The sequence below is a fragment of the Prinia subflava genome, chromosome 2 (assembly GCF_021018805.1).
Source record: "Prinia subflava isolate CZ2003 ecotype Zambia chromosome 2, Cam_Psub_1.2, whole genome shotgun sequence".
Classification (NCBI taxonomy): domain Eukaryota; kingdom Metazoa; phylum Chordata; class Aves; order Passeriformes; family Cisticolidae; genus Prinia; species Prinia subflava.
Window position 1 is genome coordinate 60,298,399 of NC_086248.1, and position 27,312 is coordinate 60,325,710.

General features: G+C 41.1%; 1 protein-coding gene and 1 long non-coding RNA gene across 23 annotated transcripts in view; one reads left to right on the top strand and one right to left on the bottom strand.

Moving 5' to 3' along the window:
* The window catches only part of LOC134546895 (uncharacterized), a 32,185-nt gene extending 20,745 nt beyond the window's left edge, over positions 1–11,440 (top strand). Inside the window, exon 3 of the long non-coding RNA XR_010079303.1 lies at positions 10,884–11,440. This is a non-coding gene — a long non-coding RNA (uncharacterized LOC134546895). The remainder of the gene's footprint in view (positions 1–10,883) is intronic.
* The window catches only part of LOC134546893 (uncharacterized), a 249,245-nt gene that overhangs the window by 19,568 nt on the left and 202,365 nt on the right, over positions 1–27,312 (bottom strand). The window contains exon 1 of one of the 22 annotated variants that reach the window (XR_010079299.1): positions 15,895–17,147. The exons of the other annotated variants lie outside the window; for them this stretch is intronic. The gene's annotated coding sequence lies outside the window, so the exon portion shown is untranslated. Of the gene's footprint in view, positions 1–15,894; positions 17,148–27,312 lie in introns of those variants that run through there. 22 annotated transcript variants of the gene reach the window in all.

Below are 27,312 nucleotides of genomic sequence, written 5' to 3' on the forward strand. Positions count from 1 at the left end.
GGAATGCAGTACCATGACTTTGCTTCAGATGGGTGCAGACTCACTTGTGCACTTTTCCCTTCCAGTCTGTCCCAAGCCTGTTCTTGGATACATGGACCTCCTTCCCTGCTTCTCAGACAGATGAAGGTCTCACCCAGCTCCAATAAACAGTGTCTATTTTTCCATCCTGTGTGCTCTCAGGACACTAACAACAGGCAGTGGGACTGGTCACTCTTTGTGCTCCATCGTAGTGTCCAGGGTCACATCAGCTTCTGGGGCCAGGCTGCTCCTGGGACACAATCTGCTTGGGGTAAGTGGCATCCCTGGGCAATCAGTGCACAGGATGAGCAGAACAAGACAGTTTTGAAAGAAAGAGCTGTTTAGCTAAATTGGACCATAGTTTTACAGATATGTCAAAAGAAAATGTCTCTGGTACCCCTTCATACTCCAGCAAATTGACAGCTTTTCTTCAGATTGTCCAGTACCATTTGATAAACTGCAGCTTCTCTATTGCAGACACAGGAGAGCAAGTGAGTGGAGTTGGAGTTGGGAAAAGTGAGGCAATAGTAATATCACCTCTGTATCTTGCAGCTATCATCTGCACATGAGTTATAGCCATTAGAATAGAGTACTCATAATCACCTTTGCTTTTGTGCATGATAAATTCATCATTCACATGTGCAGGAAGAGAAAAACTAAGCATAAATATTCAGCCTGCAAACAAGCAGGGATTACATAAGACACTCTTGTGTCATTCTTTTCTCTTTTTTTTTTTTTTCTTTTTATTCCTGCTACATGCTCTGTGTTCCTAGAAAGTCTGAGAATTCATTCTTCTTAATGCGCTTCCTGCTAAAATCAAAGTATATCAAGATTGGGGTTTTTTTTCTGCCAGGGAAGTACCTTGAGACCACAACACCGTGGTAGGTCATGATATAAAGGTTTACAGGCATGTGTCTTAAAAAACTCCATCACTTCCAACAAACCCTGCAAGCCCAGTTTCCTCTCCAGTGAAAATTTACAAGCAAATTCAAACAAACTAATAATTTTCTGCATATGAATGCTCAGAAAAAACTTTATTTAACTTACTACAACTATGCTATAAAGTGGCATTGAACTGAAGAAGATCTCTTTCAATGTTATCTGCTATATATCAATTAACTAAGGGAGTCTGAATCTCATTACTGAATGGGCAGCCTTTGTAATCATCGTTCACTAAATACGGATTAAATGGTTTGAAGATAATGATCATCCTTCCTACTCTTACCTTTGCAGGGGTGCCACTGTGCTCTGCATTTAACATGTCAGGCATGTTAAATGCCTACTATACAAGGACAGCTATTTATTTAGTCTTAATTCTTAGGTTATTGCTGCTGTATCACACCATTTTATAGAAGTATGGCTTAGTGATTGGGCCTTCCTTTTTCTTCTTTTTGCTTCAGTATATAGGTACTGGACATTTGTTTTAGGGCAGACTCTCTGGGTTTAGTATAGGAAGAATATTTAGCACTATATTTGCCATTTGCTTCTGAGGCTTGCTCTCAGCCCAGTTATGTTAGAAAATCAGTCCTGGAGATGAAGGGTTGGGACAAAGCAACCTAAGTTTCTCATAGCCAAGAGCCGTCCTGCTGGGCAATGCTTGGCTGGGGGACAGGGCAGTGGAGAGAGCCCCACTGCACTGCAAGGAGCAGGGGCCAGCCAGAGCAGCCTGTGGGAGGGGGTGGTCTGGACACAGGGCAGCAGACTGCCACGTCACAGAATCACTGAGTCAAAGAATTGCATAATGGGTTGGGTTGGAAGGGACCACAGTGGGTCATCTGGACCAGCCTTCCTGCTTAAGCAGGGCCATTCTAAAGCACATGGCACAGGATTGTGTCCAGATGGTTCTTGAGTACTCCCAGAGGGGAACACTCCACAAACTCTCTGGACAGACTGCTCAGTCACCCACGCAGTAGAAGTTCTTCTTCACATTCAAGTGGAACTTCCTTTACATTATTTGCTGCCTGCTGCCTCTTGTCCTTTTGCTTGGCACTGCCAAGAAGAGCCTGGAAACATCCTCTTGGCACCTTCCCTCCAGATACTCATAGACATTGATGAGGTCCCCTCTCAGGTGTCTTTTCTCAAGCCTGGATAGGCTGAGTTCCTTCAGCCTTTCCTTGTCAGAGAGGTGCTCTAGTTCCTTCATCATCTTCATTACCCTCCTCTGGACCCACTCAAGGAGGTCCATGTCCTAAGGATCCCAGAACTGGACACAGGTCTCCAGATGAGGCCTCACCAGGGCTGAGCAGAGGAACAGGATCACCTCCCTCAGCCTGCTGGCAATGCTCTTCCTAATGCAGCCCAGGACACCTTTGGCCTTCTTGGCCACACTGCTGGCTCATGGACAGCTTGTTGTCCACCAGGACCCCCAGGTTCTTCTCTCCAGAGCTGTTTCACATCAGGTCAGCCTCCAGCCTGTCCTGGTGCCTGGGGTTGTTCTTCCTCTGGGGCAGGACCCTGCATTTGCCTCTGCTGAACTTCAGACTATTCTCTGCCCCTCTTTCCAGCCTGCCAAGGCCCTTCTGAAGGGCTGCACAGACCTCTGGGCTATCAGCCACTCCTCCCAGCTTTGTGTCATCAGAAAACTTGCTGAGCAGGCACTCCGTGGCTTCTTACAAGTCATTGATGAGTAACTTAAATATTGTGCCCAGTGTTGAACCTTGGGGAACACCTCTAATGACAGGTCTCCAATTAGACCCTGTGCCCATAATTACACAGTCCATCACAGTTGTGGAAAGTGTGCAGCTACTTCTGCAGAAATAATAGTTTTGCCACAGCTGGTATAGTCAAATTCTATTCGTTTTTTCAAAAGGTCATCCCAGCTAATCAACAAATTAGGAACATAGCCAAGAACTCTGATCAAAGATGAAGGCAGTACCACTGAAGAAAAAAGGTATGGAAAGGGTATTTTTCCTCAATGAGCCCATTTTTTGAAGTAATGGATGGGGGCATTGTGTAAAGCACTTCACAAATTGATCCAGAACATAGCAGCTTGGTTCTTCCCACAAACTGGTCTTTACAAGTCCCATCATACTAAAAAATATATGATTTAACTCTAGCTTAGATCCTTATTCATGCAAAGCAGATGCAATATGTTTTATACCTTTCAGTTCCTTATCAGAAATCACATCAATACTCATAGTAACTGTGCACAGTTAACCTCTAGTGCACAGATCTTTTTCTTCCCATGTCATTTGTAACCAAAAAACTCCCATGTAATAATTTTCTGTTACTTTTTGCACTCTAAAGGCACCCTGTTTCCTTCTGCCAGACCACCAAAGTCTTCAGCTTCTTCTATGTTGTCTTCTAACCTTATATGTTTTCACAATGCCCCTCAGCCTCATACAAGCAACAGAATACATTAGCACACCTTAACTTTTTGTCTCAAGGTCATTAGTGAAAATAAGACTGGTCCCCAAATCTCATTCTTCTTCCTGTCAAAAGTCATGGTCTACGGCACTTAAAGACAATTATGATGTCTTTGGTGAGAGGGATTGGCCATCCTACCTGTGAGCAGATATCTTCTAGGTCATTTAAATGAGAAGCCACATTTTCACAGATAAGTTCCAACTATGAAATCTATTCCTTGTGTCTCTCAGTGTCTTGGTGTGTTGAACCCATGAAGAAAAGAGGTTGTGGCCACAGCACACCAGGGAAGTCTTGTAAACCTCAGAATACCTTCTTGTTCCAGAGCTGTAAATGAATATAATCATGCTTGTTCATGTGCATAAATGTGCTAGAGAAAAATAAAGAAAGCACTCTGGACTATTTATCACTGGCCAGTGGATTCCAGAGTGTGTATCTGAAATTGCAGTGGATAAGGAATTGTTTGTCCCACTAGTGTCCACACTTTCTTCTCAAGCTTTTTGAAGACTAAGATTTTTTATAAAATCATAGATGGAGGTCCATGCCCTTGTGCAGCTTCAAGTTTCTGCTTGCAAGTGGATATTTCTCAGATTACATACATGTAACTGCAGTATGCTGTAGGAACATAATATGAGAGGGGGAAAACGTGCTTTTTGTAGACTCAAGATTAATAGTATGCACCCCCCACTCAACCAACCTCAATATATGGAGACATCCATTAACAAAATTATTTGCAATCTAAAGGAATTATTTCAAATTATGAGCATCAAGAAGTTTTGTTTAACACAGACAATAAACGCCCCAGGCATTATGTGTTTATTCAAGCCTTGGAAGCAGTATCTCACAGCAGTTGTCCCACCAGGAATACCTACATTCCATGAAACACCTAACACATGGCATACTTAAAGAACATCCTGGCTTCATTATATAATAAAGTCTGATTTATTTTTTTTTAATCCCCAGCCCTTGTTCTATAAATGCAGAAATGTGTCTCATATCAAATCAAGGTTTTTCTGTGTGTCTGGGCTAGAGTTTTTGTATAGTGGGTGTAAATAGCTCCCAATTTTTTTTCTGAAAAGCTGTCTCTTATTGACTTCACTGTGCACTTTTCTGCAATTCTATCCCAGCACAAGCTAGCCAAGGTCAGACAAGGTCAACTGTTGAAGGAACAGCCTTTAAGGTAAACTTGTCCAGTAGAGAAAGCAGTACTGGTAATTCTAGATGGGATAGACCTTTGTTGACATGGCACTGATAGAGCAAGTGAATCAGGGCAGTGGGAAAAGCCAATGAACTAAGAGGACTCAGAATATTTGGAAAACAAGGGAGGTTTGATCACTTGTGGCAAGAAAAATGCCCTGGGTGTATAAAGGGGGCAGTGATGATTTAGTGTGAGCAATTACATTCTTCCTGCCCCGTGATCCTAGCAGTGCTGCACAGCTCATAACCACTCATGAGTCACTACCTCCATTCGAGTGCATTTGCTTTTCCAGTAAAGCCCCCAGGTCTGTCCTGAAACTGCTGTGTAGCAATGCAGAGAACTACGAGCACGGTTTCCACACACCACATCTGCTATGCCCCAGCACCAGATAACATGGTCTCTGCATGTTCCCTCCAGCCTGTCAGCACTCAAATACCATTTGTGCTGGTATGGGGTAAAAAGTAATAACAAAGTGTGGGATGTTATGAGAAACACATTAGCCCTTTTATGCTGAAAGTCTAATACAGTATGTATTTTAAATTATAAAACCATTCCATCATGTATATACAGTCTCTCTTTCTCTCTACTTCTGCTGCTGCTGCTATTCAGTTTAGTCTAAATCATGAAAATCTGAAATCATATTCTTGTTTACTGCTGCCTTCTCCTCCCTCCCCCCACCCCCCATTTTTCTCTCTAAGCTGCTTGAAAACATTCAGTTACCCAGCCCTGGAGGTGAAACTACTCAGAGAACTTCAAGGTTATGAAATGCAAAAGCTTGGCTTTTATTTGTTTCACAGTCAGCGAAAGCAGTGCACAGGATGAAAACCTCTGTTGTGCAGCTCTGCTAACACATAAAGGAAGCTCTAATTGAGTTTAAAATGCAAGAGTATTTTTACATAATTAGGAAAAACAAAAAACCCCACAACCACATTGAACAAATAGTGGTGGTTTTTACATAAATACAGTAGAAAGTTTAAAAAATAAAAAATAAAAAAGCACTCAATGGCCAAAGCAGATTAAAAACATTCAGGGTGTTACTGCTATGTTTGATAGAAAAGCAAAACCATTGGTGAGAATTAAGTACTCACTGCAGAGAGGAGAAACATTTGAAGTTATCAAAGACAAAAGTCTTGATGTCAAAAAGAAAGAGGAATCTTGATATAAAGGACGGTTAAAGCTTTTGCTGCGGAATGATCTGAATGTTGAAAAGTCATCCAAAAGAGGTAGAGAACAAACTAGGATGTTCAAGAGCTAATAGCTGTACAAAAAAATTAAAAATAATAATAATAATGATAATGATAATAAAAAAGAATAATTGATAGGATCTGAGCTGTAGATAGAAATATTTTAGGGAGCTGAACTTAGAGATCTGAGGTGCTTTGTCTTTAATTGCTTGTTAAGTCCTTAGGACTCCCACTTTCCTTTATAAAAGAAACTTGTAGCAGTTAGCTCAGACACTGCAGAGGAAATTAAAATAAAAACTCAGTTTTTTCCCTTTGCCTGGGTTGTGCCTGAAAAACAATACATATTTATGTGTGCAGAGTTGTCAACACGTTACACAGCTCTTGTAAGTGCTATCCATATTCAGCGATATGGTTGCACAATTATAAAGCACACGTGCTTGCCTCTCTCTTGGAGACGTACAATAGGAAGCTGTTTGAAATACTTCCACAGCTATTGCACCCAAGTGCATTTTTTTGCAGCCCTCTTTGTCAGCAATTTGTCCTTGTGCTCTAATAGTGACAACAATTAGGTGCACTGAGGTGTGCCAGAAGTTATACACCTCCAGACAAACTGGAGATGGAGTCAGAGCCTGTGGGGCCTGATCCCCCAAAACACCTACAAGGTGATCTTGGCTTCTGTGGGGAGGGCTGGGGGCACTCAGCTCTCTGAGGGCTGGAAAAACAGTAGGCAGCTTCAATGCCCACAGGCAATCCTGTTGCAGACTTATTCCTGGTAATTGCCACCTTACTCCCCAACTTCCCCGAGGGACGCTGCTTTTGGTCCCCAGGCGTGAGCTGCCTCTGCTTCAGCTGCAGAAGTTGCTGGCAGCACAGACTGCTCCTGGGGAGCACAGCCCTCCTCCAGAGGCAGCTGCCAGGGACTCCCATGGCACAGGCAGTAAATGATGAAGACCTGTTTGGGGCAGAGTTCCAGCTGCTGCCCCTAGACCTGGGTGCAGAACCTGAACTACCCCAGACAGCTGAGTTTGGTTCTGGGCATAGTAAAAATCAAAGCACAAACTGCTGTGACTGTGAAACTTATGACAGGGATCATATAAAATGGCTGCCAGCAATTGCAGAGGATTGGACTGGAGCCAGGATATATTAAAATATTTGTAGTAGCCCCAGAAAAAGGCAAACTGACTTCTAGAGGATGGAAAGAGGCCGTGTATTTATGTTTGTGTATGTTGTGGTATATGTGTGGGTTCATTTTTAGGGAAATCATGTACTTCCATCACTTCCTTGACGGCTTGATTTTGGGAGGATTTCCTGATAATTTGTGCCAAATGAAATTTCCTTTAGTTATCTCCCTGCTGTATCTTCTGATAACTTGCCCTGTTTTCTAGCTCCAGTCATGGCTGATGAAACTAGATTAAGCTTCCAAAATTACATTGCAGTGAATCAAAGCTAGAGAAAATAGCAAGGAAGAATTAAATATTGTCCCTGTGCTGTGCTTCAGCCAAGCTGAATCCAAATCACCGAAAAAGCAGAGTTCTCAGAAAGCCATTCTTAGGCTGGGCGGGGGAAATGCAATCTTCCCAACAGGTAGTGTTTTTGGTCAGGGTGGAAAGAAGTTTATTTTGAGGCAGTCTGTTCCCTTACATTCCCAAAAAGAAGCAAGAGGGAAGCTTTGGAAAGCACTGGAAAGTCTCTTGCATGACTGCCAGCCCAGAAATGCTTAGGAGAGGAATGGCACTTGAGCCATTCTATGGGAAATGCAGAAGAAATGCCATGGAGGTGAAGAAAAGAGCTCAGACTTCACCTAGTTAATTCTAACCAGGTTTGGACTGTGTTTATGTCTAGCAAGGAAATTAGCTTCCTTACATTAAACCACTGGGCTGGTTGGTGATTCAGAAAATACTGACATGGCTAAACCTCCATCCATATGGCCATATACAATGCCTTGTCGAGACATCCTAATGGGCTCTAGAGGAATTAATTCAATCACCAGAAGCAACATCCCCACCTTGGAGCTATTCTCCTCAGAGCAGCCAGCCTTCCTGGCAAAAAGGTCTTTTCCTTCTGCTGTTTGGTGCGGGCTCAGAGCATGCCCAAGACATCCCTTTATCATTGCCTCACGCCGCAACACAATCCTGAACTTGCTGGGTGGATTGCTGTAGAGAATTAAGTTTTTCTGTCCATGCTCTTACCCAACAAACTTCTTGGCAGACATAGGAGTGATGGGAAGCTGTGCTTGCTCTGGAAAACCACGGTATAACTTTGGCTACAGGTTGCTGCTTGGTGCCAGCCCAGGCTAGTATGACCATCAAACAGTTGTATGCAAACAATCTGGAGCTTAAGGTTACTGAACTGGTGTTAACATCCATTGTCAGTGCTATTTTTGGATCCTGTCCATGTGGCTATCATTGGCTTATGGATTTAGATTAAGCACTTTAAAAGACCTTAGGGAAACTGTGGAGAGAGGTTAGCAGAGAAATCAATTGCTGAAGGGGATGTGAAATCTTTACTCTTTGTGGCTCTTAAGAACAGGCTGCACAAATGCCTTTCAAGGGTAGTTTAGGTGTAGTGGGTTCAGCCTAGATGACCTCTTGAGATGCCACAGCAAGTAAGTCACTGGCAAACACATTTCTGTGGAAGAACTGCAGCTGACTTAGGCTAAGCCAACACATTCAGCCAGGACCTAAGCAATAAGCTGGTTACATCTCTCAGGAAGGAAACTCCTCACAGGCACATAGAGAGTCTGTCAGAAGGAAAACTCACAGGCACATGGAGAGTCTGTGAGGCATTGTCTGCTCCTGGCAAACCACTTCCCCTCAGGGCACCAGTGTGGGCATGAGAAAATGGCAGAGTCAAGGGCTCTGAGGAGAATTATCCCAACTCCGTTTCAGCTCCCTGGACAGCTTTGTCTGAGCAGAAAAGTTCCTCCACATGTTCTGAAAGGCTTAAAAATGCTCTTTCTCCCTCTGATGAAAGTTAACTGCTGTGCAGTGGTATCGTGTGAGGGATGTCTGAGGCGTCTCTGCCTATCTGGGCTGTCTTTGGAGTGTGGTTAAGGTTAGACAGGATGATGCCCAGCAACTATCTAAAGCCTTAAACTGCATTTTCTCTAAATTTTACACTCCTATCAGGAAATAAATCCCTCTTTGATTGGGGGTAGAATTGAAAAGCTGGCAGGTCACTGTCTTCATTGCTGTGTCTGCAGATACAAATTCACTCAGTTACTGCGTAACTGTGAGTGACACAGGGCATCACAAGCCAGAGCCCAGTTCAAAAGTGAAAGAATCACATAACTCATGGTAAGAGTGACAATAGGCACGATCTCACTGCTGATATGCTCTGAGAAGATAGAGGGGACAGAGTGGCAAATGTTTTATCTTGCCTGCAATACTGATAAGTATTCCTATAGCTCCTTTTCTACATGACTGCATCGTTCACTTAATACTGACCACTGTTTAGCTAACATCACTCTTTCTGCTTTGTCTAAGGAAGGAAAACATTTTTGCTTTCATTATCTTATGACCAACAGAGTTAACAAGCACCTTCGACTGCAGTAAATCCTCTTTCTGTTTTGTGGGGCATCTAGCACAGCTTTTGGCAGTGACAGCAACAGCAATGCTTCTCCATATGGCCAAGCCTTTCCTGCCACCTGTACTGTAGGAGAGCATTTGTCTGACATAGCATCCTGGTGAGCTTTCAGCAAAAATACAGTCACATCACACCGTGTCCAGGTTTGGTTTGGCTCACTAACAACCAGCTGTTTCCAAACAGTTTCTCTTCATCCAAACAGACTGGACTTCATAAAAGTGCTCTTGGTAAAAGCAATTAAAAAAAGAGTAATGAAATGTTTTGTGCATGTCTCATGTACTCCCGATTAACCACCAGATAAGAGGATCCTTAGAACCCTTCCGTTACAGTTTCCGGTTGTCCCATGACAGAAGCTACAGATGGTTAATGTACATTTGTTGTTTTATTGAATGGATTTGGTGTATTTCTAGAAAAGACTAGATAGCAAAGTCTTGATTTGAGCTTTCCTGCAATTCCAGTTTATTCACAATTGGGATTCTGGTCCACACTTAGCTCAAGGCTCTTCAACTATGAAATGTACTTGGATCAGTTTGGCACCTCAGCAATTGTTATTCACTAATTTCTTCTTTTCCAGTCCATTCCACTTCTATCAGTGTACTGAGTCAATTTCCACTCCAGTCCACTAACTTCACAAGAGAAATAACACTCACGAACAAGCTCATAGCTTGTTCCAAATTGGGAGCAAAGTGGGACAATAGCATAACACTGCACTTGCATGGAATGGATGGCAGAAGAGAAGTTGACTGTGAAGAGGTAAATTTAGACAAGCACAGTTCTCTACAATAATATTCAGAAATTAAAATACATTTGTTTTAATTTCCAAATGTTATTGTAGTTTCTTTAATTTTTAAAAGAAATCAAGAGAAACATACACTAGTAAGCAAGGAATATGAGGACAAGAGTGTTTCAGGACTTAATGTGGGTCAACAGGCCAAGGAAAATGAAGTGGTGTCAGTAGTGGCCACTTACATATATAATTTTTTTTATGACAACACACTCTGGTGGACCACAGCATTTCAAAAGCTTGAAAGGCTAAAAATTTTTAGATATTTCCCATGACCTAGCTTACAGTGGATCTGAAACTAATGTTCCTCAGGCCAACACATCACAATGCGGTTTGGCAGTATGAAACATTATTACAAGTGAAAGCAGCAGTTGGTGAAGTGTAACAGCTGCTTAGATATTCTGCTTGAAGACTCATGATTAACCCTTCTACACTAAAGAGATTGGTGAAGTTGGATAGTTCTATTGCTGTATCTCTCGCATCTTTTTAAATCCAGCAAGTCTGGTGGGAAATACATGAATTTGAAGAGTGCAATATGTCTCTATGAAATTAGAATCCATTTCTTGTCCAGTTTCTCCCTCCCTCAAATTTGTCCCATTTTTGCCTCATCAGATAAAAGGGGACAGTGATCATTATCCAGTTCCTTTTTGTCAGGCCATATCTATTTTCAGTTGAAAGTTTGATTGTCAATTTAGAGTTTTGTGGCAAGCAACTCATGTAAAATCCCTTGGAATCTTTTTCTCTGATTCAGACTCAAAACTAAAGAAGAATCAACTTATATGAAGAGAGGAAATTAAGAGATCTCCTGCAGCACATAGATGGGTTTTGCAACTTTGGAGGAATTTTTGCAGGTATTTGGAGGGGTTGATGCTTTCTGTTTGCTTATTTGAATATTAGCTTTAATATTGGACAGCTTTACATTTTCTTATGGTGACTTGGTCTCAAAGTTATGTCAGAAAGTCTCATACACAGGAAACACCTCAGAAAATTTCCCACTTGTATATGTTGTACTGACAAATATGCTATAAACTTCATTATGTGGGGACCTTAATCAGGCAGAACTTTTGCATTTCTAAATTTGTGCTTGTTTTTGATACAAACGAAATAGCTCTTCTCCTCAGTTAGCCTCTCAACACTTCTTAGTCCCACCAAGCTTTTATTGTCATTCTTCTCTCTCCAACATGATACACATACTTAGCCCAGCTTGGTAGCATTTCTGTTGGATTGAGAAAAGTCTGACAGCATCTTTGGCTTTCCTAATTGAGCTAAAGAAACACAGCATGCCAGGTACTCCTCAGAGCAGAGGATTTTCTCTGCTTCCAGGATTAGACCACACCAATCTCAGCAGTCACAAAGGATCTGCAATTGGTATGTAAAAAAAATCTCTCATGGAAAGCTGCATGCTGGAGTAGTTTGTGTCTCTATGTGCCATATGTTTAAGTGAAAGAGTGTGACAATCACAGCAGCACACTGTCCAGAAGTCATAAGCAGTTAACAAAATGGAACATGATTGTTGGCAGGCCTGCTGGTCTGGGTCATGCAGCCAAAGCTGAATTTATAAAACACGGTAAACAGGATGGCAAGACAGGAAAGGCAGTTGGCATGTGAAACCATGCAGCAGCCTGACAGGAATGCTCTGAAACTGCCTCCAAGTTTCCAGGGTTTCCTATTACCATTTCTTTCTGCCTGTCTGGCCCAGATGAGGATTCATCTACCTGTCCTTCCACAAGAGCATATCTCTTGAAAGTAAGTTTAGACACGGGTACTCCAAAGTTTCACTCCAGAGAGTAATCTCCCACATCTGAGGGTCATCAATGATGTTGCAGTTAGACTTCGGTGCTAGAGGTACGCTCAATTGTTTCGCATTAGAGAGAAAAAGGAGTTCACTGGCAAGCTGAAATCTCTTTCCAGTTAGGAGTGCTGGGCCACATTTTCATGTGTGGCACATCGTGGTGCAGACAAGTAGCTGCACAGTCCCCCATCCTGTCCATGCTGTGTTGTGCCTGCAAAAGAGAGGGTCTATCTTCCTATGCTCAGCAAAAAGTGCATTTGATCTCTGCCAAATATTAAAAAAAAAAAAAAAAGGAGTGGATTGGGTGTTTTATGCAGGAAGGAGGGAGTTGTTTGCAGGCAGCAATTATCCCCTGAAATCCAGAGGCTGACGGTTGCTGCTCCAGGGCAGCTGAGTGCTTCCTGCAGCTGGCTGCTTAATACTGCAAAGGTGATGAAACCTGAAGGGAGCCACTGAATAGATGGTAATTATGACTGACACAATGACGGCTTGTGCAGACATGTAACCGCGAAACAAAACACCGCAGTTAGCTAACAAGAGATCGGTATAAGTTTTTTCACCAGCACCGTGTCTCCTGTCTGACACTTCTGAAATTGGAGGGAAAAAAAGCATTGTGAGCTTCAGCATTCAGAGACAGAATAGGCCAGACAAGCTGAGGGTGGAAAGCCAACATCTGTCTCTTTCAGGATGATTATAGCAGATTCTGTTTTCATGTTGATTTCTGAAAACCTGTTTTTCTTACTTACAGCTTTTTCCTTCATAAATGTCTCTTTTGGGTTGTCTCCCTGTGATATGGTTGACTACACTATACCTCCATCTCTCTCAAGCACAGAATCCTCTGAAGAGTTTCAAATAACTATAACAGGATATTTGTGGATCCAAATCCACTTTATCTTATTATTCTCTTTCCTTTTTTTTTTTATCTAGAGGACAGAGAGGCTTTCTTGAGTTATAAAATCATGCTTTTATACAGACAGCTAAGGAAAGGACTCTGAGACATCCTGTTCAATCAGCACATCTTTGGAACTTCCTAAAGTGTTAATGGACAAAAAAAATCTTTTCCCTGCCCAGTGAAAATATCTGAGATAAATCAGAAATCTTCTTGGTTTCTATAATAATAGTTGTAGCTAGGAAACAGCAGAATAAGGGCTCAAATTCCTTACTAACAGCATAAGCACTGATCTGTACTCCTTCTTTCTTTCCCCCTATTTGAAGTGGAACATGAAAACGCCCTGGCACAAGACCTGCTTTTAATCCCATATGAAACTAGTGTCCAAAGTTCACAGCTGAGATGGGAATTAGGCAGAGGAAGAACCTGTACCAGATGAGAGCCCCAAGAGCCCCAAGAGCCCGCGTGCTAAGGGTGGCAGAAGAAATAATTTCTGTCACTTCACTGTGAAAAAGAGACAAAGAAATCCACTCTGTCACTGAAAATGTTATGTAGTGGAAGTTTTTTCAGAAGTAGTACAATTCTGCAAAAGATGTCCATCTCAATCAATCTATACTTTTTAATGAAAACCTTTTTTTCTGAAATCTCCAGCTGTTTGCTGATTCTGCCAACAGTGGATTTTCTATCCATGGAAACTCAATGGCATGTTCTTCACTAATGTACTCTTCTGGAATTACCCAATTTATAAACCGTTACGTCTCGCTTTCATCTTTGGAGATTTTCTTATACAAGAAAGTAGAAAGTCTTTGCTTTACCCAGCAGCCATGCCATTCCTTGGGAAGAACCTCCTAATCCCCAAACCCACCAGTCAGAATCTGAGCAAAAACACCCTGGCAAACACTGCAGCAAACATATAAAAAACATCCATTTTACTTAGAGCCTTTGCAGAATGATTTTCTCTCTTCCTGTCCCACTCATGAAATTTTTCTATGGTGCCTAAAAAACTAACTGTACAGCTCAATGACTATACCTTTTAATCCCTGTTTAAAGGCGCTGTGACACAAAGTTAGCATAATGCAGCTCACACAAAAGTGAAGGTAAAATACTTCATTTTTATGCAACTACAGATTATTGTTCAGTGGCCAGTGGTTTTGTCTATGCAGTTTGTCTCTTGTTCAGGAGACATACACGTTCCAGATTTGAGGCTAATAAAAGCGCTTTTTTTTTTGCTTTTTTTTTTTTTTTTCTTTTTTTTTGAGGCTATAGGGATAAACTGAAGAAAAACTGCAATTCAATTTACATTTCTTCAATTATTTCACTGTGTTGAAACAATATGATTCATCCACCTTTGTTTCTGAGGCCAGAGAGTGGCCCATGGAAAGCAGCTGCTGTATAAATAAACATATAGAATTGTGTTTGTGTCCCTCCCTAGTGGCATATACCAGCTTTGGTTACCAGCCATTTATTTCTCCTGCAGTGAAAAGCACTGAACACTGAGAATTAACTAAAAGCAGGTTTTCCTTTTCTGGATTTTAATAGAGAAAAACATGGTGAGTGTGCCTTTAGGGCTGCTTTCTAAATTCTACTTTGGATTCAGTTCTTGCCTAGATGTTGTTTAAATGCATTAGGCTGTCACTCCATCTACTCCAGCATACTGTCTTGGGCAGTGACCAGTGCTTTCCCAGAGGAGCTTTATGTACCTGAAAGAGAAAGAGGTGGTAGGAAAATAGCAAGGTGTATGAGCAGTGAGAGGAAAGACACACAGCTAAAGTTATTTCCTCCTGCTTGCAGCTGGAGCAAACAGTCTAATAGCAGGTGTATGTAGTGTAGACCCACGACACACAGATCACTGGAAATGCAATGCCATGAGGGAGATGTTGGGATATGTCTGCATAATAGTTTTAGGATCATGGAGTAAGCCTGCACATTTGAAAAGGCAGAAAAATCTGCTGTTCTAGGTTGTCCTTCACCAGGCCTAAAAGAACCAAGGAATAGTGATATTAGGAGCTTTGACTCTCTTTCAGAGAATCCAGGTCTGCAGCCTACTTTCTGTCATCCAGTGAAGGGTGATAGCCATGGCTACAGCATCAATACTCATCACACTTTGCACAGTGCGAGTAACTAGAGATTTATAGAATAATTGAGGTGTGAAGGGCCCCCCAGAGGCCTGTAGTTGTTTTCTGATCAAAGTAGGGCCAATTTCAAATGATAGAGGTAACATTAAAAATTAGGCAGTCTCTTGTATCCTGTCTCATACAGTGAACATGGCACCAGAAATCGACCTTACCATGCTTGAGGAGAGCTAAGAGGGTCAATGTGGAACACCTTGAGGCCCACAGGTCTACAGTGATAGACAACACAGATTGGACATAAAAGTATGAAACAGCATCATGAGTTTAACTATCACTCACAGTAACATTGCATCTCCAAATGGGAAGGACAGGAAACATGACTGTCACGGAAGTTATGCATAAAACATAAGAAACAACAAAGGTGGATTTCCCTTCCTTTTTTTTTTTTTTATTATTTTTATTATTTCTGTACATTTCAGATGGGTTTTTATGGCATTATCAAATCCTTCGTTATAATCACCTGGGCTTGCATTTCTTTCCCTCTTTTTTAATAAATATAAAACTAGATTGTTACATAACCCTTAAATTCCAGAGTATGGGGGGTTTATATGTATAATCTGCATAGATGAAGTGTCAGAGTTCACAAATTAATCACCAGAAGTTAGTGACATGTGAAAGTGGGCAGGGAATCCTAACAGGCCCCCAAGAGAGTGTCTAAGGAGACACTTTGTAGAAATCTGTGCTGACTTTCTGTAAAAAGAGTGCAGTGTAGTTAATTTTAACCACATACTATACCTAATTAACTCATTATGTAAATATGTACATAATAAGCCCCTATCATCCAAGGGCCCCAAAATCCAACAATCATGTTCCTAAATGTCACATCTCAAACCTTAATACAAGAGTGAAAGAAAGGAAAATAGAGTTAGGAGAATGAAAAAAACTCAAATAAAGGGCTTTACTTCTGGAAAGAACAACAGCAGGAGCTTTTCAAAACATAACCACTTACCTTTTTAAAGAAAATAAATATGTAGTCTATTCTGACTCTACAGCTGTGCTTGTTCTGTCTCTTTTTCCCACGCCTACTCATCTCCTTTCATTTCTCTCCTGCAGACCTCTCTTTCAATGCTTTCAGCATGCTTTTTTGTTCCACTTGCTGGGGCAGCTGAAGCCCCGAAGACCTTGAAAGAAATATGACAGAGAGCTGTGGACCAAAGAGGGATCAGAGCTGCAGAAAGCAGAGGTAGGCTGCCAGCACATGGGGGTACAACAAGGATGGAAGTGGGGAAGGTTGTCTGGGGTTTCTAGCAGGCAAGAACTTACCAAAAAGCAAGATCTTACTGGAAGGAAAAAAAAAAAAAAAAAAAAAAAAAAAAAAAAAAAAAAAAAAAAAAAAAAAAGGCATTCTGACTTCCACTGCATTCATCCCAGCAAGAAAGTACTAGAGCATTGAAAAAGTTGATCACAATAATGCCAGCTTATCAGTCCAGGAGGGAACGCACTGGAAAATCATCCAGCAAACAAAAATTATTTTCCTAAATGGGCATATGGGCATACAAGCTCATCTCCCACTCAGTTTTAATGAGGAGGATCTCCCTTTTTTTTTTAACAGACACAGGGCACTGTGACCTCTGCTTTGTTTCCTTAGGGTTAAACTACCAGCTAAAAACATTCAACCCTTTCTTCCTCTTGCTTTGAGGAATAAGAACCAGGATCATCAGCCCAGATGTGTCACATCCAGAAGTTCTTAAGTGGGCACCTAACCCTGACACCAGCCTTATTTTGCTGGCATAGGCCTCAGTGAGCAGCCTTTCAAGTCCTTTATCCCACAGCCCCCTCCAGCTCTGGCACTGTTCAATGTTTTCTGTGCAATATTTTCAGTTACTTTACACATTTTGCCCCAAACCTCTTGAGCATGTAATATATGTTGAGTATCCTACTTACTCTGCAGTCTTACCAGAATAATGGTGATAATGTTTTATCTGTCCAATGAAGCTTGTCTGGCATCATATACCATCCAAACAAGATTTTGAATTGTATTTCCATTGGAGATGATACCATCACACTTTCGACCTACTTACAGATACAGGCCCAAGTCTTATCTGCCAGATCCATCTGTGATTCCCGCTCCTGTTTCTCTGGATATTTATGTTCATGTGCTCCCTCTGCATTCCTCAGAGCACAATAAATCCTGCCTGCCAACCCCTTCGTCACCTCTGCCTCAAAACGGATTGCTTCAAGGTCAAGCAGTTCCCTTGTAATGTACAGTTTAACCTGATTTGTGGAGGCAAAGCTTTGAAATTTTTAAAATAAGGCTAAGGTAAAGTAAAGCTTGCAAATGAAACTCTGACGGTAAGCTGGAGTATTTCCCTCTCCAAAGAGTTCGAGCAGAGGGCACTGTGCCATCTGAAGCCATAAGAGCTGCAATTATGTTATTTATTACACAGAAGATGTGCATCAAGTAGAAAAGAAAACAAATGCTGACAACAGAAAGTGATCAAACTCCTATCCACGAACAGGAGAGAGACTGAGGGAAAAATTTCTCTCCCAGTCTGTGTAGAAATCCACACCAGTGAATATCAGCATCAGAGCACTTTTCAAAACAGTCTTTTAAAAAGCTAAAAGGACAAATTTGGAGTGGAAACCTTAAAATTATCAATACAAGTAATTTCAGGGTATAAAAATGTTCTGTAATACTTTGTCCATTTTCAGCTGGGTTTGGCTGCCATGGAAGTGGTGCTCCACTGCTGAGAGGTTGGCTATTTGTTTGAGACAGTAGCAGTGGAGAACTGAGACAAAATATTAATATAGGGGTTTAAGATGTGGAGGTAAAAGACAAATGAGATCACACAGGCAGCTTATGCACATTGACCTTCCTTGCCAAGGGTGAATGCTTTATGCTTACAACAACAGTGTGGCAAACATGCTGAAGTGTGGTAGCCCCTATGGTAAGAAACTCCCAGTATGAAATCCTACAGCATTGGACAGTCAGATTTCAATAGTACTGCAGATTTTAAAAATAGTATATTATTAAAATTTTTACAAAGTCCAAATAGTGAAAACTTCTTGGCCTGACCTCCTAAAACCTTGGGAATAGCTTAAAAATATGCCTTTATTAAAAAGAAAGATTTGCTTGTATTTTGCTTACACTCCTTCTGAACCCTAAAAGAGTCTAATTTTCAGCTTTTTTCTGTATAATAAAACCCTTTGTTTTTTAATAGATGCTGCAATTTTCATGTACTCACCTGACTCCAGGAGTCAATCTTTAAAAAAACAAATAAATTTCCAAAGATCATGAGAAAGGGCTTGAAAAGCATTATATTCCAGCAAATTCCACTTAACATTGGCTAAATGGATTAAAATCTGTCAGTCAACTAAAAATCTAGTAACAGATGCCCATACTGTATATATATTTTTTATTTTAATGAATAGTTCCAATGATAAATAACAGATTACCCTATTTATAGAAAACTGGTATTACAAGAATATCAGATTGTTCTATTACACCCCCTCATGCATACCAGTTTTCTGTATGGAAATTTGATAATAACAAGAATTGTTGCTTTTAGAGATTTGGGAATAACAAAAAGACATGGAGTTTTTGTGTCGTTGTTGCCAAAAAACAAACAAATTAAAAAATCCCTACTGATCTATTTGATTTTTCTTTTTAATTAATATGGAACATAAGGATATTTCTTTAACAAGAAGCAGAATTTCAAGTTTAAGGAGAGACCACGAGAAGAAAAAAAATAAAAGCAAAACACACATGAAGATTGCACTGAACTCTTTTTTCTTTGTTGCTTTTTTATTTCTTCCTTCCAAACAAAAGGCATTTGAAACTTTGCAGAAGTAAAAAAGAGACAAATCAAATATCCTGGTAATTTTCAAATTTTCAGGTTTGCTACCCTTTCTCACACATTTCACAAAATGTATCACGGTATTTACCAATATGATAAAAAAGCACCTAAAACTAACATTGCACTGTGTTAGGAAAACTGCCCAGAAGAGCTCGTATCGAAATGTCATGTAAAATTCATGTGCTGAGAAAAATTCCATTCAGCTTGAGTCACAGAGCCTCATGCTGTATTTGTAAAATTCTCAAACATGATATGAGAGCATTATTGCCTTCAGGCTTGTTATTTCATCCCCTGGACACACAGGGAAGCATATCATCCTTTCATAGGATTGATCAGCAAATATCCTCCAGAGCAGTTAGATAAGAAGGCATTCCCTTATTCTAGCTGTAGGTTTTTGCTGTGTTGCATTTATTACTGTGGTGTGAAATCTCCCACTGAGTGCAATACCTTTAAACACTTCTCTGGATTTTTTGTTGTTGTTGTGAGGCATTTTGCCAAGTGGTGTGTTGTGTTATTTACCTTGGAAAAGAATTGTTGCAGCATAATTTATTTTGGTCTGGGCAGAAATTAGCTATGGAAGAAGTTCTGAGACCTGTTTTCTCATTACCAGCAGGTCTTCCATCTGCTTAATTAGAAGTGCAAATATTTGGAAATCTGAAATCCTGCAGCAATGTCTCAGATAGCATTTCTTTGTTGCAAGATCTGAAAAGTGATCACTGATAATTCTTGATTGTGCTCTGTGTGACTGTAATTACATGGCATTGATCTGATGTTCAGACACCACAGTGATGAGCTTAATACAAGAACCTAAATAGACTAGATACAATTAGACCAATAATCACCGAGAAGAGGTAGTTTAAAAGGACAGAGGGAAATCACAAACAAATGTGAATGACTGAAAGGGAAAAAAAAAAAACAACCAAAACCACAAAAAACCTGCTGACTATTTTATCCAGCGAAGTCTGTTCAGACATTTCAGCTGCTGATCAAATACCAGTTACCTCTTTCTGTAATTTAAAAAAAAAAAAATTAAAAAAAATTAAAAAGACCATTTAATCCTTGCCTGCCTGGAAAAATAAAGAGACTGCAGCAAACCTTCTCTGAACGAGGCAAGCATCAGGCTGTCTGCAGGCATGGGCGGCTGGCCAGGCACCTCAAGGATTGTCCCTAAATACCGAGGGACTATCAGATCAGCCGGGTAGCGAGGTGAGAAAGCAAGAGACAAATGTGCGAAGGGAGAATTCATTTCCACAAGAATGTCTGCTTGGCACTGTATAAAGCACTTTCGCATTAGCATTTAGCACACCAGCCACACAGCTGTAAAAGGGTAGAAACCTGAGAAGGAAATGAGATAAAAGGGGAATATTGCTTCTTAAGTGGGCTGTGAACTTTCTTGCTCTAATTGATCTCTTACCATCCCACGCAAAGGAAAGCAAGTGGCACGTTCTGCAGATGGATCATTACTAGCTCATACACAGGAAAACCTTTCTACCCCTCCCAACAACTGCTGAAAATCGGGTTCACTCACAGGCCAGCACGGGCATACCTATTCTTGTTTTTAGGGAGAGGGGATACCAGTGCGGATGGCAAGGTGACAAAATAGCCACCTGGCATGTGGGCTAGCCACATGGCTAATGCCTCCGCATCTTCCCCTCATTTTGTACCATAAGGGAAGGAACAACTTTAGCTCAGCTGATAAGGAGGAAAAGCTTTTTTATTTAAATGCTTCCTCCAGAATCATCAGATCAGTGTGTTCAAAGCCCCCACATCCAATGCAAACCAGTATCTGGTCCTCAAGAGTCTCAGAAATCTCCCCAAACAATTATTCATGGTAAAGGTAAAGGGATGGATGAAGGAGACCAGAGGTGAACAGGAATGATGTGGCTGTGCCTGCAAAGGCTGAGAGAAGGACTTTAAGAAGGCATAGGCTGGGGAGAGGGAGGTTACACTTCTGTCAGAGCAGATGAAATGGCTGGAAAAATAAACAACCTTTCAGGCAGGAGGCTCTTTGCGTCACTCTTGTGAAATGTTAAAGGAGTATTTTACCCCTCTGTTGGCAAAGCGTTAAGAAACAAAATGGTCAGGAATTTGGACTTGGTGCCAGAAATGCTGATTTAGCTCCCTTCTGAGAAGCTGTCCCACTAGAGAAGGATCCAAACCTTCACGGAGCTATGTGGAGGCAGATGGAGGCCAGGGAAGGCAGCATCACTCCAGTCAGCTCACAAAAGCATGCTCTGTGGAGCTTTTTTGTCAAATCAAAAGCATACCCACTTTCTACAATTTAAATTCACAAACAACTTAAAAGAATGGTTCAGTAAATAATTTCACATAAGTGAATCTGAGAAAACAGCAATCTGTTTTAGAATAATTCTTGAAGAGTTAAGAGGAAAATTTTGTTGAATAAATTATCCATTATAAATTATTCTCCCACCTGCAATTCTAACCATCCTGCTTCAGTTTCTGCTGTTACTTTCTCCCTGTTCTAAAGCACAGGGAACTGTGCTTCAACTTTCATGTGCTTGGCAGTAGTCAGAATACAAAATTGTATAAATAATACAAACTCAGCTCGTATTTTGTTCAGTACTCAGTTGCTTTTTACTTCCCCTTCCAATGTCCTTTTTTTTTTTTTTTTTTTTTTTTTTTTTTTTTTTTTTTTTTGGCAGGTTGAAATTCAAGACCTCTATCTCAGCATATAGGTTATAAAGCAAGGAAAAGAGTATAATGAAGAGTAAGAATTAAGAGATCCTAACACTGACAACATGCAGCAATTTTCATTTGTAGATTTTCAGTGATTTGCAAAGGCAGATGCATTTGTTATGCCCAGCTTCACAGATGGAGAATCTAAGGCACTGCACATATGTATATAACAAAATCTTCCACTCGCTTCAAATCCACCTCATTTTTGCCCAGGAGGGTTAATGGTGTGAGAAAGGTGACAGCTCTGCCGTCGTGCAGAGCTCAGGGCAGAGGCAGCCGGGGTAGCTCTGAACAGGCAGCACCAGAGCCACGTCAACCTGCTGCTGCACCTGTGCTTGTTAGAAGCACCACTAATTAGCTTGACACAGCAACATGCTGCCATGCCTATATTGCTTCCAGGACCCAATTAGTATCTCTGCGAGGTACAGCACTAGACGATGCAGACACGCAGCCTGTTCAGAGCTGCTCTGATACCGCCAGCCAGGATCAGCATCCGTGGCCAGACGTGCCCAAGGTAGGCCAGTAAGGCCCTGTAGATCCTAAGCCTCCCAACATTTGCTCTTGAGTTCACCTCACTGGATTATGAAGTTTTCTCCACCTCAAAGGCAGGATACAGCATATAGAAAAGTACTCCTTTATTTATTTTTTAACTCAAACAATAATCATAATCTCTGCAAATACACCCCACAAGGCAATATGTTTGCTGTGGATGGGTTTGCACACTTCATTTCAGTCACTTAATTTATTCCAAGTGTACCCTAGTAATCTGCAGTGAGCTGATATGGAGACACGTCAGCAGAACCCAGCAAGCATAAAATCCCCTTTTCCTGTCACCTTTTCATTGTACAGTGAAACAACAGGTTCCTGTGGCTGTTTAGGAGAAGGATTCTGTGGGATGTACCTGGGTGAGTCATATGCCCTGATAAGAAACATTACATCAGCATTGCCTGAAGAGCCAAGTTTGAGATGAGGCCGTGGATGTTCACCAACTATGAACTGGAGATGCTCTTGGGATTTTATCAATGGGATTTGCCTACCCTCACTTCTTGCTTGCTGTGTGGTGCCCCCATAACAAATACTCTCATGACCAGTGCTCATCCCAGCTTTCACAAGAACATGGACTGCAATCATTGACTTCTTCAGGAGTCAAGTCAGTAATTCTCCAGCTGGCAGACCCCTAAAGCTGGGTTTATTTCAGGGCAGGCAACACACACAGACTCCATGGACCACTAAGGCCACATCCTAGAAGTGAAATTTTCCAGGACAGAGTCATGGAAATCCATTTGTTCTTTTTTTCTAAAAACCCAGACAAATGTTAGGGCCAGCTTTTGATTCCCCAAGCTGCTGGTCTTTACTACAGTCGGGAAGAGACTTGGGTCAAGCCAAGGATCACACCAGACAGAGATGGCTGGGGGCTGTGTTGCACCCCAAATTGCAGTGGGGATTTCAGCTTCATTGTCCTCAATGGTCTACTTTCCCCTTCAGCTAGGAAATTCCATGGAGGAGAGGCCCCATGTTACCCATGTGATGGAGATCTCATGCAAAATCAGCTCTTGAGCTGTGGTTTTCACTTACCTCTCTTCATTACCTCTCCATTTAGACTTCCAGAGTGAGCTGGTGATCTGGGTGGCTGCTGTTTAAGGAACTATATATGACACATTTGATTAAAAATCTTAGAATCAGAGAATGGTTTGGGTTGGAATGGACATCAAAGATAATTTTGTTCCCAGATGTGGGCAAGAACACCTTCTACAAGAGCTACATCCAACCTGGCCTTGAATAATTCCATAGATATGGTATCCACAGCTTCTCCAGGCAACTTGTGCCAGTGCCTCACCACCCTGACAGTAAAGAACTTCTTCCTTTTCTTCTGTATATCTAATCAGATATGTTTTCCTCTCTTTACATTGTCTTTATGGGGGGAAAAACAAAACAAAGCCAAACAAACAAAACCCAAAAATCAAACTTAAAAGGACTTAAAAGAGACCCCACTACTTATTCAGTGTTCTAGTCTAGTTCATATGCAAATCAGTGAAATCAGTGGGGGAATGCACACATGGAAATGAGCACATCTGCAGTATCAGCCAGATCAGGCCACTCCAGGACTGAGAGACTGTCTCCATTTTCTCACAAGTGTGGAATTTTATAAATCATTTCTGATAGAGCTGTAAAAGTGAAATAAATTTTCAAGTAATTAGATTGAAAATGCACTTCTCTATCATTTTCAGGCTAAGAATTACAAGTGAACTCACACTAACATCGTGTTGTCGATTTGGCTTCTTAACGTGTGTTTTTACTATTTACAAAAGCCTTTTCTCTTCACCTTTTAGAAATCTTCTCATGATTCCATTTCCTTTTCTAATTACAATCCCATTTCCTTAGTGAGTCCTTGAAAAAGCTTCCCCCATGCCTCTAATCATCTCTCCAGTTATAATCTTCAAAATTATGTTCCGTTCAGTTTTCAATTTGGCAGTGTCCAAAGACAGATCTCCATGTGGTTAACAACCTTTTATTTGCTGCCAGTTATGACTGAGGTTTTTGCTTCTTCCCTTTTGGGGCTTCACTGATGTGCCTGATGCTGTCTGAAATATCCTTCTTCAGCACACTTTTGTTAGGCAGGTGTTTGCTTTATTGCAGACTCCTGGGTTTTCATTTTTTGCTGGGTGCAAATTTATCCTGTATAGAATCCTATAATCCAGCCTTTTCTCTTTATTTCCTTCGTATTTCTTCAAGGCAGAAAGAGTATTTTATTTTAGACTTGACACAACTAGAAGAAAATCCTTTTCGATACTAAAATTCCTGCTGAAAATTAGGGTAGCAACACCAAAATTAACTAAACTGCACTGACTTAATCTGCGAAGGTCTCTGGTCCTGTTAATGTCATACGGAGGCACTCAGCTTCCTGCTGCATTTGAAAGGAGAGTTCCTGTCCAGCCTCTGGCAGATCTCTGCATCCCCGTGGGGGCAGGGCACCCACCAGGTGGGTGTGACACAAAACACATTGGGACTAGTGAGTCGTACTTGCCTGTAGCTTTAGAGAGAAATGTTGGGCCACAATTGAAATGGAGAGGGGCAGAGCTTTTGGCAGATATCTAGGAACAGAATTTCTCCCTTTCTATTTTCTCCCACCTCATCAAATTGTAATTTTACGTTGCATTTCTTTGCCCAGACAGTTTCTAAGTATGTCATGGCAGTTTCAGGGAAAGAAAAAAAAAAAAAAAAAAAAAAAAAAAAAAAAAAAAAAAAAACACCACAAACCTATGGACAGCAAATTAACTGCCTCCTTTCTCCAGCCACTTAAAAACAAAATTCAAAGATGACTTTTTTCACTTACTTCCCCCAGGAAGACAGGATTGCTGTGCCAGCTTCCTAGGAGTCACAGAATACAGAGCAGGGTGCAGACACTCCCTACTAAATGCCTCAGACCATAACATTTGTGGGGCAGTTCAACTCCTTGGCTGCTGGCCATGGAGTCAGAGCTCTGTCCAATTCTATCCTGTCACAGGTGGACTGACCTGCTTGGGTCCAGGGCAGCATAGATGTGCCTGCTGTTGTCATGTAACACTCATGCTTACACAGCGCCTAAAGCCCCGTCGGCAATATGCAGATGATCTTGTCTCAGGGGACAAAAGGCACTATCAAACATTTGCTATTTTATATGTATAAATACATTTGACAACTTTAAAACTGTGTGAGCAAGTAAGTGTCTGAAGTAGAGGGCAAATTCATAGCAATTTTCTCTCCTTGAGTATCTTCCCGTGGGAGGGAACTTTTTGAGAGGCTGTGTTCATTTTCCTGTGACTACAGAGAACAATAGAAACCAGGATGATCTTTACAGAGCCCCCACCTCCTTCACGGTGTTAGTTAGCATGCAGAGAGCTGCTCTGTGGACAGGAGAAAGACAGGCATAAAGAGTCCGAGGAACTCTGCAAGCTCCTGCTTTGTTCCTCTGAAATTACTGTTTAGAGCAAGGTACAGCACAGTAGGCATGAAGATGCCAAATACAGCCCTTCCATGTATCTTTTAGCAGCAAGGACACAGACGTGCTTCCGCTCCCCTTCATCACAGGATTATGATTTCTAAAATTTTCAAGTGAGGACCAGAGTATCTCCATCTTGAAACATAGAAAAACATTGCAAAGTTTGTTTGCCACATTCAGAAGAAAAGGGAATGGATCTATGTGTTGCCGCCTTCTCTTTGTTTTGTGATACCTTTGTATTTTAGTTGGACATACAAATGAGGAGACAAGGAACTACTTTATGGCTATACTATTTGTCACAGTGAGAGTTGCTTCTCAGTGATCCCGGCATTGGAGAAAGAAATATTAGTGGTTTTTTTGGTGTGAAGAACAGATGTGTTCACTTCCTTCTCCTGAAAAAAAGGCATGAAATCTCTCCCACCATGATGAGGAGGTCCACTTTGGTCAAAGCAGCGTGACTGTAAGCACTGAGCGTTAATCTAGCATCTCTTGTAGGTTAAACTGTTTTTAAAGGGTAGGATGTCATTAAAACACAGGAATAATCTTAAATCTATGGCAGAACGAAATGGAAATTAACTCATCCCCTGCAAAACAACAGCCTTGAAATTTGCCCACCACTGTTTGTAGGTGCTGTCAGGAAATACCACATTGAGTGTCCTACTTCCATTTAATTATGCACACCAGAAGAGCAATACAGGTAAAACAAAATAAATAGGTACACAGACAGATATCTATATATGTATATGCACACACACAAACACACACACACACACTAAATGGCTCATACACAAAGATCTGTGCACAATAAACTAGGATTTTTCTTGAGTTATTGAATGTTTCTCAGCAGTGCTATGTCATCTCCAAAGGAAAAGTTTGCTTAGCTCCAACAAGCACCACATAATAAGTACACTTACTTTTCCGTTCTCTGATCAGAAATTACAAATGGCACCCCAAGATGCAAATCAGCTTAAACCAAAAAAAAAGTGCAATATCCGTGTGAAAAGCTGTGGCTAGTCTTGTTTGGCATAATTTAAAGAAAAAGCAGTGCTACTAAAAAATTCTTTTTCTGTATGTTTGCAATGGTATAGAGTGTTTTTCTATATTACCAGTCAGGAACGAGTCAGGAAAGTGCCTCGTTTGTCTTCCTACATCTCTGTAAATCACAAGCAATGCCAGTAAAACTGGGAGGTTAAAACCTGCCTGACAAAAGAGCAAAATCCATTGATCTGAAGGCAAAACACCAATGACTGCAGACACTTCATGGCTAAAAGAGACAGTCACAGACGCTGGGAAAATTCTGTGCTCTTTTCCACCCACAAAATGCAGACACTTTCCTTTCTGGGTTTATTTTCCCCCACTATTTTACCTAGGCTGTCACTTCTGTTAAACTGTTCATTGTGAAAGTTAAGCTGTCTCCAGAGATGCATCCAGACTGCTGCCTTCTACAAGTTTCCCAAAGATAAAAAGAAAGCTATGGGTACAGATTACTAATGCCTTCCAACCTCACAACAGTTGCTCCTAAACACAAAGAGCCACCTGACTGGCTTTTAGTCATGTCCTTGCCATTTCTCAAGGACCTGGAGCTTTGTTGGATTAAAGCCCAGCACAGATCGAGAGTAAAATCCCCACAATTTCCCTCAAAATTTCCCCCAAATCAACCCTTTCTTGAAACAGGTTTTGAGCTCTTTTCTCTATGCACCCCCTTCTCTCAGAGCATGTAGTCTGTTTCTGTAAATCTTCTCACTCCAGATTTCCTGATCACATATCAGGTGAAATCCAGGGCAGCTTTTTCATCTTCTACCACCAAGAAGACCACTGTGGTTTTGATACCCCTCTGCCGTGTGTAAACCCAAAAAATATAATTAAATTTAGTTTTTCTACTATTAATAATTGC